The following is a 14978-nucleotide window of genomic DNA, read 5'->3' on the forward strand; positions in this document are numbered from 1 at the left end:
CTTCCACTCAGGCCTTCAGCTGGTTGGTTGAGGCTCACCCACATGAGGGAGGGCCAACTGTGTTCCTCAATCTACTGACTCAAATGTGAATCTCATTCTCAACCCTGCTCACAGACACACACACCCAGAACCACATTTGGCCAAATGTCTGGCACTCCTTGGTCCGGTCAAGCTGACACATAAAATTAACCATCACAGCAAGTGAGATTCAATTATAAGATTAAATGAGTATTGATAGATTTACTTTAAAAAATTATGCTTGCAACATAAGTTCAAGTATACAGTTATAGAGCATTTGAAGATTCAATGAGCCATCTTAAGGGAAAATTAGTTGGCCTTTTCAGTGTTCCCTGAAAAACTATTGTTTCACCAAAAACAATTCTACAAATATTAGCCACTATTTAACTACTTCACCAGTCCATCCTAAAGGAGATCAGTTCATTGGAAGGACTGATGTTGAAGCTGAAACTCCAATACTTTAGCCACCTGATGAGAAGAGCTGACTCATTTGAAAAGACCCTGATGCTGGGTCTTTTCCAGAGGATGAGATGGCTGGATGGCATCACCGACTCGATGGACATGAGTTTGGGTGGACTCTGGGAGCTGGTGATGGACAGGGAGGCCTGGTGTGCTGCGATTCATGGGGTCACAGAGTCAGACATGACTGAGTGACTGAACTGAACTGGACTGAACTAGTTCATTAAATCATCTATCAACCATGCACACATGTTCAGTTGAGTATGTATTTTGTGCCAGGTGCTGTGCCAGATGCAGGGTGTTCAGATGCCAAAGGAGAGAAACCCACTCCTGTCAGCCAGGAATTAATGTCCTGCCCAGCAGGTGAGGCAGCCAAATACATAAATTAGGAAGTAAAGTTGATTTTTTAATTTTTTCCCCAGATATAACTGACATACAACATCATGTTAGTTTTAGAATGGAGGTAGAGAAAAGATGGTGAAGTAGGACTTGAGCTCACATGCCCTCACAAAAACACCAAAATCACAGCTAGCTACTGAACAACCATGAACAGAAACGCCTGGAGCCTACCAAACCAAGATTCTACATCCAAACACAAAAAAAGCCACAGTGAAATGGTAGGAGGGGCACTTGTGCAATATAATTCAACCCCAAACCTGCAGGGTGGTGACCCACAAATGAAAATAATTATATTGCAGAGCTTCTCCCAGAGGAGTGAGAGTTCTGAGTCCCCTGTCAGGCTCCCCAGCTCTTGGGCTGAGGAGGCCCTCTCTTGGAAACTGCTGCAAACCACACATAGCAAGGACCCAGAGGTAAAGAGTGTCTTGGTGCAGGGACTCTGCAGGCAAGGACTCCTGCATGGAAGCTCCAGAATAATGTGGCTGGTCTTCCTTCACCTGTGACTCCATCTGGTGCTGTCAGTGACTTTAAAATTTTTATTTTATAAATTAAAAAAAATTATCAATTCAACTCTTATGTATTTTCTCTTAGATGGTTGCCTGTTTGTGTTCTTGTTTGTGGGGAGGTATAGCCAAAATTTTTCATCTTGATTGAAATGCATCTTTTGCTTTGCCTTTTTTCCTTACAAGAAAATGATATTAATCTGAGTATTATTTAATTGCAGACATATAGTTGGTCAATAGGCACATGAAAAGAAGCTCAACATAGCTCATTATTAGAAAGAAGAAAATTAAAATCACAATGAGGTACCACCTCACACTGGTCAGAACAGCCATCACTAAAAAGTCTACAAACAATAAATGCTGGAAAGTGAAAGTGAAAGTGAAGTAGCTCAAGGGAGTGGATAAAAAGGAACCCTCTGCACTGTTGGTGGGAATGTAAACTGGTACAGACACTATGGAGCACAGTAGGGAGGTCCTCAAAAACCTAAAACTATATGATCCAGCAATCCCACTCCTGGGCATATATCCAGACAAAGCTATAATTCAAATACACACACACACACATATAATGGAATATTCAGTTCCCAGTTCAGTTCAGTTCAGTTGCTCAGTCGTGTCCAACTCTTTGCGATCCCATGGACTGCAGCACTCCAGGCTTCCCTGTCCATCACCAACTCCCGGAGCTTGCTCAAACTCATGTCCATTGAGTCAGTGATGCCATTCAACCATCTCATCCTCTGTTGTCCCCTTCTCCTCTTGCCTTCAATCTTTCCCAGCATTAGGGTGTTTTTCAATGAGTCAGTTCTTTGCATCAGGTGGCCAAAGTATTGGAGTTTCAGCTTCAACATCAGTCCTTCCAATGAATATTAAGGACTGATTTCCTTCAAGATTGACTGGTTTGATCTTCCTTGCAGTCCAAGGGACTCTCAAGAGTCTTCTCCAACACCCGTTCAAAAGCCTCAGTTCTTTGGTGTTCAGCGTTCTTTATAGTCCAACTCTCACATCCATACATGACTACTGAAAAAACCATAGCTTTGACTAGACAGACCTTTGTCGGCAAAGTAATGTTTGCTTTTTAATATGCTGTCTATGTTTTTCATAGCTTTTCTTGAGCAATATTCAATGAACTGGTCATTGAAGACCAATAATCTTGACCAATATTCAATGGAATATTGTTCAGTGACAAAAAAGAATGAAATGTCATTTGCAGTAACACAGATGGACTTAGAGATTGTCGTACTAAGTAGCTCAACAGGAGAAAGACAAATACCATGTGATACCGCTTATATGTGGAATCTAAAATACGACACAAATCAGCGTATCTGTGAAACAGAGACAGACTCAACAAGACACAGAGAACAGACTTGTGGTTGCCAAGGAGAGAGGAGGGGGATGACCTGGGAGTTTGGAGTTAGCAGATGCAAACTATTATATACAGAATGGATAAACGAGGTCCTACTGTACAGCACAGGGAATTGTATTCAGTATCTTATAATCTGTAGTGGAAAAGAAGCTGAAGTTTTATACCTGGAATTAACACGATATTATAAATCAACTATAGTTAAATTTTTAAAAATTGTAACTGTGTATGTTGATGGATGCTAACTGAACTTATTCTGCAATATATTGCATTTTGCAATATATACAAATATTGAATCATTCTACTGTACACCTGAGAACTAATGCAATGTTATATATTTCTTGCTTAGTCGCTAAGTCGTCTCTGACTCTCTGTAACCCCATGGACTATAGCCCACTAGGTTCCTCTGTCCATGGGATTTCCCAGGCAAGAATGTTGGAGTGGGTTGCCATTTCCTTCTCCAGGGGATCTTCCCGACCCAGGAACTGAACCCACATCTCCCGCATTGCAGGTGGATTCTTTGTTACTGAGCCACCAGAGAAGCCCAGTTTTCTACTGCAGGTCCCTGTTTTCTATTTGGGCACGAAGGAAGGAACCAAGCTGAATGAATATGATTAAGTTCCTGGCCTGAGATGTCCCCACATGGTCTTGTGTTTGTTTTTCTTTAGAGGAAATGCTAAACCCTAATGGCTCCCCCAAACACCTGGATTTTAGTATCTGAAAATTTAAGCTAATTACAAAACATAATTCCTACTTAATATAGCTTTCATCTGCTCATATCAATCTAATATGATTATTCCCAGTGCCAATTTCAAGTTCTAAATATAGTCTCCTGTAACCGGCAGCTTGCACAGAATCCGCATCTTCATTTCACTAGTTCAACTGCAGATAAGTGTTCCCTTGGCTATTCGGGCAAATCCTTCTAATCCTGGGAATGTGGTCCTTAAGTAACTAACCTCTTGTTGGGGAAAAAAAAAAAATACCAGTCCTGGTCTTCATCACATTTCTATACTCTACTGAGCCCAGGTTTGAGCACTTCCCAGTTTCCTTGCATCTAGAGATTTTAGTTGCCTGTAAGGCTTCTGACTTTTCTTATTTTCCTGGCATGTCTGTTGTGGAACGTCTCACAGCTTTAGCTCATCCCCTCCTCCCACGCTCTCTCTTTCTCCTTCTAACCCTGGGAATTAAAGGTATGTGCTCTGCAGCTTCAGTAACCTGGCTTTTAAGTGAGACCGCAGTACAAAATAATAAATGAGATTTTAAACAATGTTTGAAGTGGGTGCGAGCCGTGCTGGACATTTCAAGATGGATATTCTTGCAGAAGCCATGGTAGAAGATGACGAAAGGCAAATGGATCACAGATGAGAGTGAAACAAAAACAAATGAAGAAAGAGAATGAACAGACACAGATTTTAGAAATCATTTTCTATTCCTAATTAGGCTTCATACCCCCATGTTTGGTTACTGCTATGCTTTCATTCATGTCTTTTGACCTTGTTAGAAAAAAAAAAGAAGTCACTTGGAGGGACCTCCATTTCAAATCCAGTGTGTGGCTCAATTCACTGATGGTCAGAGTCCAGCAGCCATCGTATACCTTCAGGAAAGCCCACCTTCTTGGTCACTGGGTCCTGCCTGGATCTCATTTCATTACTCAGGACAATATGTCATTCAGGTCTACAGCAGTTTACATTGCTCTAGGTCTGAACACAGGCATGGAGCAACCATAAAATACCAAGAGTGGATGAAGAAACTATAACACTCAGCTCCGGGAACCAAATGATGGCCAATGTACTAGCCCAGGTATGCATGACCACTGAAAGCCAGAATGGTGCCAAGAATGACAAAGACAGGAGGGAGAGAATGAATAATTACCTACTGGCTTAATGCAGACATTGATTTGTTTTCATAATTTTAAGTGAATATACCAACTCAATGAAAGTGTTGAAAAACCAAATATAATTCTTTATTAAAATAGAAAGTACAGTGAGGTATGCTTTAAAAAAAGACTAACTTTAGGGAACTGGATATTTTCATGGCTCCACTGATGATTTGCTAATTGACAAAGAGAAAACCCACCTTACAAATAGAGAGAGATGGGACTATCATCACCTTAACTCAGGGGTCAAACCGGACATCAGTAATAGTGTGGCGGCCAGGCTTAGTGCCCAGCTGGCGTCACGCACGATGCGGCACATGCTCGCGTGTGTGGAGTATTCTTCAAATGTGTAACCTGAGCCTCATAGAGACTCTACAGGACATATTGAACATGAAGTAATGTGTTAAACCACATGAAGAAAGAATCCAAACAGCCCAGAATTAGGGCATTCTAAAAGACAACTGGCGTGGCCTCTTCTAAAAGTCAGGAGCATGGGAAAGTGGTGTGTGTGTGTGCTATTTTGGATAAAAAGAAACTGAAGACAGACCAACTGCAACATGTGCTCTTTGATTGGATTCTAAATTGGAAAAAAAATTCTATAAAGCCCAGGTTACAATTTGAATATGGACTAGGTATGGGAATTAACTTATTAAGTGGATTATGTAAGGGGATGTTCTCATTTCGGGGGGATGTATGCTGAAGTGCTTGGGGGTGACTGACTTTAAAATGGCCTAATAACAACAGAACACAGATGAAGCAAAGATGGCAAAATAATGACAATTATGGATTAAAAGTATGGGATTATGACTGTCCATTGTACTTTTTACTATTTCTCTTCATGCTTGAATATTTTATGATAAAAAGCTTTTTAAAAAAAAAAAACCCATAACTTCATGAGTCAATAATTTCTGAAAATTAGATGTTTCAAAACTAATTCATTTCTCTCCATCCATCTGGACCAGATCCACCTGCCAAATTTACCAAAAAATAAAATAATGAATAAAATACTAATGGTTAATATAAATTTTAAGTAAAATCTGCAGTTTTCACATAAAGTCATCCACTGGCAACAACAAAAGGCAGTAATTTAAACCACATCAACTTCCCTTTAATTGTCTTTATGAGGAAAAACCAAAAACTTGAATGGTAACAGTGCCTGGTAAATATCAATATAACTGAAAATGTGTTGTTTTTGTTAATGAGTGCATTTTAAAATAGATGGTGTAAAAGTGAAAAGAATCTTGCTAATCTCAAATTATCTGTGTAATCAACTTTTCAGCATGAGTAAGTTGAAGCATAAAGAACAGCTGTCAGTAAAAAAAGAACCACATGTAAGGAACTGCCCATAACTTATAAAGTTATGCCAGTTTACAAATTAATAAAATAATAGCATAGTGGTGTAGTGTTAGTTGCTCAGTCATGTCTGACTCTTTGTGACCCCATGGACCCACTAGGCTCCTCTGTCCATGGAATTCTCCAAGCAAGAATACTGGAGTGGATTGCCATTTCCTTCTCCAGGAGATCTTCCAGACCCAGCGATCAAACCCAAGTCTCCTGCATTGGAGGCAGATTCAATCCCCACATCTATTTTAGCCAGTCAATTTTCCTCCCTGGATGTACGTGTAGAATATGAGATCAAATATTCAATACTTACATTCTACTGTATACATTTCAGTAAAATTGTTGTCCAGATTTGGGAGTCAAAGTTGACTTCTGAAATCACTAAAATTCCCTTCCGATAATAATGAGGTGATTATCAACTGGGCAGGATGAAAATAGCACAGGCTTGGGAGTTATGAAACTTATGTGACAGCCCACTCTGCAATGCTTGTGTCCTATACAAACAGTCCTTAGTGTCTTTGGACTTTAATTTCCTTGTTTAAATAGGCCAATGGTTAGAATAAAGACCCTTAACATGGATTGCAAGGGTCTGTGGATCCCCTGAAAGTAAACTATTTCCTGCATATTAGTGTAGAAGCATTTCTCTGAGGAGAGAATGGTAGATAAGACATACAAATTGCAACAACTCTCATTGAAGGGTATTATCTGATTCCCTGTCCCCTGGTCTGGGTTGGCCTTGTGACTCGCTCTGAGCAACAGAATGAGGCAGAAGTGATGGTATGTGACCTGTAAGCCTTGACCTTGCAGCTTCTGCCCTTGTTCTCTTGGAAGGCTGCCACCATGTAAACGAGCCCTGCACCCCTGAGGCAGAGCTGTAGTGCAGCTGGCAGCCAGCAATGACCACCAGACATGTGGCTGAAGCTGTCCTGGTCTATCCAGCCTCAGTCTAGCTGAAGATGACTGAAGCTGCCTGAGGGACACCAGACAAAACTAGCCAGCTGGGCCCAGGAAAACAGAATTGTGAGCAAATTAATAGTGTTATAAGCCACAGAGTTTTGGGGTGGTCAGTTATAATGTATTATTTAACTATTCCAAGAGGGTTTTCAGCTTTTATAAAATTCTCTTTATTGAACCTCTGAATTTGAATTCGATTATTTAAAAGGTTATAATTCCTTGTCTCTGCTCTGTTAACTACATCATTGGTATGATTTAATGTGGCAAGTCATGTATTCAAATTGCATTTTAAAGTACGTCCTAGAATTACTGAACTGAAGAATCAGCAAGTCTTTGAGTGTATACTTCAAAGGTGTTTTCTACTTTCCTCTTAAAAAAATGTGGAACAGTCCTCAGGCTCATCTTACATTCTTATTTTTAAAGATTAAAGCAATTTCATCTGAAAATTATATTAATATTCCAGTTTGTTATTTCCATATAAGTGTTTGAACTTATTTAGGTCAGCAAGCATTTGCTCTCAAGTGATCTTATTCTTCAACCCCTTTTAACCAAACTCTGTCCCATCCTTTCTAAAGTGTGAAACAGTTTGAGGGTGTGGTCACCCTGTGCCTTTCCTGCTGACACAACATGGCTGAAATGCCATCCAGCCCTGTGTGGCTCCCGAAGTTGCTTTTTGTCAAATGACCCTCTTCATCATCGGGAATGGTGGACTCCTTCTGGATTTAGTCTTTCTGACTCTTTTCTCACATGTTCTTGACAGATTTTTTGTATCCATGCTTGTTTCTCAGATCATATTTCACATTTATATACACTATTGAAAAACATATCTGATCTCAGCAGCCAGCTTCCTACACAAAAATAGTAAATCTTTTTGGCTGCCCCCTTCCCTTTTCTTCTCTTCTTCCCCTTGGCCCCCAGCCCTTGCTTTGGATCATTCACAATTGTAGCATCAGAATTTCATTCTGAGGACTCTCCCCTGCTTCTTTTTGGACTCTCAGACCAGGGGAGACCAAAGGGTCAAAGTCAAGCTTTTATAATTTCCTGAGATATTTTAAAACTCAAACTGAGTGTGTCTGGCAGTGACCACATCCCTCTGGAATTTTCTGATGGCCAGGTGGCCCTCTTCCAGGATTCCTGTCACTTCTGATTTTCCATGCAGGGCCTCTGAGTTGGCCAGAATTAGAAGCAGAGTGTTAATCCTCTCCCTTCTGAAAGATGGAATTATCATGTGGGTTAGTGATTCTCAACCTCGCTGCACACTGGAATCACTTGGGGGCTGCTAAGTTGCTCCAGTCGTGTCTGACGGCAGCCCACCAGGCTCCCCTGTCCCTGGGATTCTCCAGGCAAGAACACTGGAGTGGGTTGCCATTTCCTTCTCCAATGCATGAAAGTGAAAAGTGAAAGTGAAGTCGCTCAGTCATGTCTGACTCTTGGTGACCCTATGGACTACAGCCTACCAGGCTCCTCCGTCCATGGGATTTTCCAGGCAAGAGTACTGGAGTGGGTTGCCACTGCCTTCTCCGCACTTGGGGGCAGGGACATTTAAAAAACAAACAAACAATGTCTGGGGCCCCACTCCTAGAGATTCTGCTTCAATTAGAATGGGTGGGGCCTACCCTACCCATTAAAAAAAAATTATGGGATAATTCTAACAGCCAGATATGGCTGAGAACAGTAATTAAGGTGAATTATGAATTTATCAGCTGTTCTGAGTTTAGAAAATGAGGCATCTGGCAATGCCAGGGTAGTTGAAGCCCCCATCATGATGAATCTTAATGCTTCTTTTCTCTAACCCATTAAGCTAACACAGGCAATCCAGTTCTAGCATGTCTAAACAGGATAATGACAACCAGAACTGTGATATTACTTTCTGATTGTTGATATTAATTTCAATGCAGCTCTAACATCTTTAAACAAGACGAAGCTCAACAGCAAAAAAGTTCTTTGAAAAGTTCAGAAGACAGCTGGGGACAGTAACTTTTCTGAAATTCCAAATAAAGATGAACTACACTGCTGTGGATGGTTTTCCTTATTAATTAAGAGAGTAATTTGACAAAGTGTATTGAAAATGAAAAAATATAACAATATTTTTTCTCCTTCTTTGGTCAATTTTCAGGATGCTAATTCTTTGTTAGCCAAAAGACAACTGAGATGTAAAATACATTATACTTTTGAAGAATTCTCTCTCACCATATATCACATACACTACTTTTTGGGGCTTAAAAAATTTTTTAAACATCCCAATTATTATCCCCAAGTATTCAAATGCAATTTTTCATGAGGCTATTGTGCTTTCATGATGGAATTGCCTTGTTTCTATTATAATTAGTGGCAGAACTGATTCTAGTTTCATTCGCAGACATAGGCTAAGTGTCAGCCAGGTTGGGTGCTAAGGTGTGAACAGCAAATCAGTTCTGAATGAGCATCTCTCAAAGGACCTACTGAGGGCACAGTTGTATCATGATGACCAAAGCACATGCTAGGACTACCCTCTCATGATTACGTCACTCAGTAGGTGGTGTGAGACACTGCGGGCATGCAGGGGACTTCAGCTTCCTATGAATTGGTCATAGGAGATTGATTCCAGAGTTGATCGTAGGAGAGCGATTCTCCTGAATGCTCACTCCAGGAGTAGAAGGCATAGAGAGTTCTGAAACCTTAGCTCTAATCTGTTCTAAGTTATCAGTGTAGAAACTGCTATCTGTGGCCAGCAGAAGTCCAGGGGTATGCTTTGTAAAATCCAAAAGAGAAAAACAGCAGAAAAGAATGAGCAGTATTCTCATGCTGAAATCAACTGCTTTCAATCAAGCAGGCCCTTTCAGAATCACATGCATTTTGTCAACAATTCAGTTTTGCAAACATTTTGCAATACGGTATCATCTGACAAACTCTCAATAATGTATTTTCCACTAGAGAAAGCACACACGTACAAAACAGTGTCAAATATCATGAAAGGGTGTGTTCTGAAACTGTGGACACTAAGAAAACTATTGTTGCTTCTCTTTCCAACTCTAACTCATGCCATCTTGAGCTAGGATTATAGGAGCTAAAAACAATGCATGAGAAGATGGAGGAATGAAAAAGAAACCCTGACAAAACAAGAGAGTACAAACAGCGGAGCGAAGACAACTGCTACAAGGTTTCCTAAAATTGGTGCGTGTCTCAGACCCAGACTTATTTTAACCTCTCTCATTTTACTTAGAATACCTAAATACCCACAAATATTTCACCGTGTGTGCATGCTCACTCAGTTGCGTCCAACTCTTTGTGACCTCATGAACCGTAGCCTACCAGGCTCCTCTGTCCATGGAATTTTCCAGGCAAAGAGTACTGGAGCGGGTTGTGATTTCCTACTCCAAAATATTTCACCATCTACTGCCAAATATCAACACTGAAAATGATGTATACCTTTGTTCTATGTCAGGGCAAGAATTGCAGATACATGCCTAAGTGTTTATACAAGTTTAAATAAAACTTCGTTAGATTTCTCTTCCTACCGAAATTGTGCAGTCTTTCTAAACAACTCTGTTGACTTTTCCTGGAGAAAAGAGAAGACTCCCACTGTTTCAAATTAAGTCCACTTATTAGCAGAGAAATCACTGGTTATGACCAAAGGAAGACAGATTGGGTGCTTCTTCGATTAGAAGTAAGTATATTAATCTTACAAATAGCTTGCCATCAGTGGCTCAGATGATAAAGAATCTGCCTGCAATGCAGGAGACCTGGGTTCAATCCCTGGGTTGGGAAATCCCCTGGAGGTGAAAATGGCACCCCAATCCAGTATTCTTGCCTGGGGAATCCCATGGAGAGAAGAGCCTGGTAGGCTATAGTCCATGGGGTCAAAAAGAGTCAGACATGACTGAGCAACTAACACTTTCACTTTCAGAAAATAAGCACCTCAGATCTGAGGTGTGCATCCATGATTGCTTTTTCTACCTCTCTCCTTAGTAGGATGAGAAAAAAACATACTTAGTACCCTAATGTTTTGATTTTGCAAGCAATACAATCAACCTCCCAATTTCATCCTAAACCAGGAGGCATTCCTACTTTGCACAGTTCAACCAGAACTGCACAAATGACTGGGATCAAAAGAAGACATTCTGCCTCTTCACTTGAACTGAGTCAATGTGAATTAATTTAAAATGTCAAACTTGATTTCAATAAAACAGACTTGAAAAACAATACTGTTTGGTTAAGAAAGAGGTTAATGAGGAAAATGTAATCCCCACTCAAATGTCATTGGAATGCAAAGCCACATTTATTTGCATGTGTGGTATCTGTAAAAGGTCCAAGGAATTTTGTTTTTAGTGTTTTGAATTGTTTATAATGTATTCTCTTTTTTTCCATCTACTAACAATTCCCAGAAATGATGAAAATCAAAAGATGGAAAAATATAAATGCATTTGGGTTCTAAGAAAATTACCAGTTGCAACATCTGCTCTAGCCACAGTTCATAAAGCAGGTGATTATGGAGACAATAAAGAAAAATGTTATTAAGTCAGTAAAAAAAGATCTCTTGAACCTTGCCAACTCTGTGATAGCGCCTAGAAGTCTGACACTCCAAAACGGTCCATGCAAAATTTTACAACAAAATTTTCACTAATAATGATGCTCGTTTGCGAGCACAGGGTTCAGATGTTCCAGGCTTCAGGACATGAAATGCACTGAGCAATTTCTCTGACCTTGTTATATTTTATTAAATCATTTACCAAAGTGTCAAATAAAACAAATCTGTTATTTAAAAATCAACCCTGGAAAGGTCATTAGCTTTTCAACAGACCAGTTTTTCGTCGCACTTTTAGATATTTTTCCGCACATTTCAGGGCCAGGAACTGCTTCATTAAGAGCACTGGGTTTCAAAACAACCCAGTTTCCCGAGTCTCGGCAGCCAGGGCAGAGCACTGTTCTGGGAGCCACAGACCTCAGTTAACGAGGAGCCAGGGATGTCTTGGCAGAGAGTCCACCCTGTTAATGTTCCGGCCACAGTTCACCTAGTAAGGAGCTGAAACTCTATTGGATAGGATTACCGTTGCTTAAAATTTTATTTAATGCCTTGATCCGTCACTTGAATGGTCTCCCTAGGCCTTCAAATATGCAAGAATGAAAATGAGACAAGAATTAACGCGTTTATAGCCTCTCCTTATATTTCTATTTCTGGCGAATCCTTTCAGATACTGAGAGTGATATAATTCTACAGCCATGAAATCCCTTTGGAAACCCCTATTTCCCCACCCCAGAGTTTTCAGGTAACAGGACTGCCTTTGGAGTAACTCCCTGCCCTTTCCTGACCTAGCCCATGGGTGTGTCTGGAAGAACCACTGGCTCTTTTGGACCAAACCTTAGCTGGGGTGAGAGGTACAACCTATGAGGCCTCTAAAATCCCAACTACTTCACAGAACTCAACTAACTACTAGAGAATTAGTATTTTTTGAGAGTGTTAGCACCATGTCCCTCCTGGGTTCCTGCAGCAGCATCATCATTTTGGGGCCCTGGGTGGGGAGCCGCCTCTATCTGCATCATGGCTGACCTGCAGTCAGAGGGACTAAAGATCAAGGGCAGTCAGTCCCACTCCCACTTCACTGGCAGGAGCCAGTTCACAGGTTCACACCAGAGCATGGCACAGTGGGGAGGTCTCCCCCTACAGGGAGAGGCACTGTGCCCAAGAGCAGTGGGACAGTAGCAGAGCAACCAAGTCCTTCTGGAAAAAATTAGTAAGTGACAGATTCAGTCTTGCCTGTGCTCAGGAAGAATTGCTGAGCCAGAGAATCAAATCCAGAATACTATCTGCAGGTTCAGGGTGTTAGGGTGGGGCTTAGGCAGCAAGGTAGACAGAGGAAGCAGCCCCACTGTGGCTGGGATCCGCATCGTCCATCTAGCAACCAGTTCACACTGAGCCAGGCCAACTTGCTCAAGTAACTAGTTGTTTAGCCTCAGGCTGAAAATCAAAAATACAGTCTCTTAAGTAGCGTAGACATAGAAGGGCTGGAGGAACAGCCACCATGAGAGCCCCCACACCCTCTAGGCTGGGGAACAGGCAGTTGGCAGTGGGATGGGGCCACTGCCCAAACGCCCACCTTCCAGAGCCCTCCTAGGCACCCCCACAGCTGAGGAAAGACAAGTATTTTCCTCTTGTCTGCCTTTCAAATGCCATGTGAATGCATTTCATTGTCAGAACCTGCCCTGCATCCTGCCTCTTGCTGCAGATGTCCTGGGAATTCTAGACTGTGTACCCTGGGTCCCCAGCACAAGGAGTACCACAGGCATGGGCAAGGCTCTCCTCCAGGGACAGTCATCCACATTCTTAGTGGCCTGCCAAGAGGAAGATGTCTGGAACCCTCCGGAGTCCTCTCAAGATGGAGAGTCCCCAGATACACCACTCAGAGCCAGTGTTACTGAGTCACCCTCCTCCAGATCTGATCCCCCCAGTAGCCTTGAGTGTTAGGGGATTGGCTTGGGGTCGGGGGGTGGAGCAGGGTTCATGGAATTAAGGTGGTAAGGACAAGATCTCAGGAGGGCTTTCATCTTGCTCTGCCAGTCACCTTCTCCCCCAACCCCCTTCCCAAGAGTCTACAGACCACTGGTTCTCAAGGTCTGGTCCTGGGCCAGCAGCATCAGTTTCACTTGGCAACTTGTTAGAAATGCACCCCAGGCCTGGTGCATCAAAGCGGGAGTGGAGCCCAGTAATCTGTAACCTAAAAATGCCCTCCAGCTGATTCTGCTGCATCCTGAAGTTTGAGAACCCCTGCAGTTGGAAATTAGGCATTTCTGGAGCAATAGAAAGTGGAAACAAGGCCCTCTAGATTACCAGTGGTGAACACAGCACATACCTCAGCAGAGGTCCGGGTCAGGCTCAGATAGAGCCTGGGCTAGCGTCCATTACCCCAAAGTCTAAGCCTATGTCCTCTTTCCCTCTGGCTGACCACATGAGATAGGGTTAAAGTCATGACCAGCATGAATGCAAGGAAGACAGAGAAGGAAGGCCACATCCAATGTGTGTCTGGCTCAGATAACCAATCCAAGTATCTGGAGTGGAAAAAGAGAACCTTGGTTGATATGCCTGGTGTCATACAGGGCAGGCTCCTATACCAGGAAACAGGAGATTGACTCTTAACACACAAGACCTGCCCTTTAGTACATACGGTTTAATCAGGGTGCTCTCTGCTCCTCTTAGACACTGGGGCAGAGAGGGAGATCAGGGACAGAAGCATTCCTCATCCCCAGGGTCGGTTCCCGAGCTTGGGAATTGGTTTAAGAATTGGTTTAAGACTCTTCTTTCTACCTTCCCCTGCTAAGATAAGATACCCTCCCCTCCACACCCAGACTGAATAAGCAGGCTTCTGCTATATCCCCATCTTCCCATTGCCACCTTCCCCCCTGGGGGTCCATCTCACTCTTCCATGCCAATCTTTTTCCTGGGGCCTGAGGTCTGACATGATCTCTTATCATGTATTACTTTTATAACCAGGAAAAAACCCACAGTGCTGAGATTTGAAAAACTGAATCCTCATCTCCCAATCTCATTTTCTCTGAGGATCATGCTCAGTGTCAGGTCTGCAAGAGGGCACATACCCTCTAGTTCACCACAGAGCAGCAGAAGCCCCAACTTTGCACCCCAAACTCCAAGAGCATAACACGGATGGGGCCCTTGGATTTCTCTACCACTATCACGTTCACTTTTTAATGTAATCCATGACAAGAAATATATTTTGCATTGTGACGCAGTATACATGTATACATACACATGGGGAAAACTTCTTTTCTATGCCACTTTAAAACTGCTAGTGAAATTTCACATTACTCATTTCATGAATTACTAATGGATAGCAACCTGCAGTATGAAAAACACTGTTCTGAAGTCCACCCTGGAACAAACACACCACCAGCATCACAGAAAAGGCAGCATTAGTAGCACGCTGTCATCATGACCCGCATTGCTGAGAGCTCTGTGTGTTTGCATATGTGTTACTGTCATTTCTGTTAAAGTTCTAAAATTGCTACAGGCCATAATACCAACTCTGTGTTCCTAGTTTTCCAATAAATACCAAACAATTACTTTTATTGGATTCAT

The 14978-nt window shown here is 42.0% G+C and overlaps 1 protein-coding gene and 1 long non-coding RNA gene across 9 annotated transcripts in view; one reads left to right on the plus strand and one right to left on the minus strand.

Annotated features, from left to right (window-relative positions):
• Window positions 1–11420, plus strand: part of LOC132345912 (uncharacterized) — an 89423-nt gene extending 78003 nt beyond the window's left edge. The window contains exon 4 of the long non-coding RNA XR_009495495.1: window positions 1–11420. This exon is cut by the window's left edge and continues 13476 nt beyond it. This is a non-coding gene — a long non-coding RNA (uncharacterized lncRNA).
• The window catches only part of SCRG1 (stimulator of chondrogenesis 1), a 107570-nt gene that overhangs the window by 69935 nt on the left and 22657 nt on the right, over window positions 1–14978 (minus strand). The window lies entirely within an intron of this gene.

The sequence above is a fragment of the Bos taurus genome, chromosome 8 (assembly GCF_002263795.3).
Source record: "Bos taurus isolate L1 Dominette 01449 registration number 42190680 breed Hereford chromosome 8, ARS-UCD2.0, whole genome shotgun sequence".
Taxonomy (NCBI): domain Eukaryota; kingdom Metazoa; phylum Chordata; class Mammalia; order Artiodactyla; family Bovidae; genus Bos; species Bos taurus.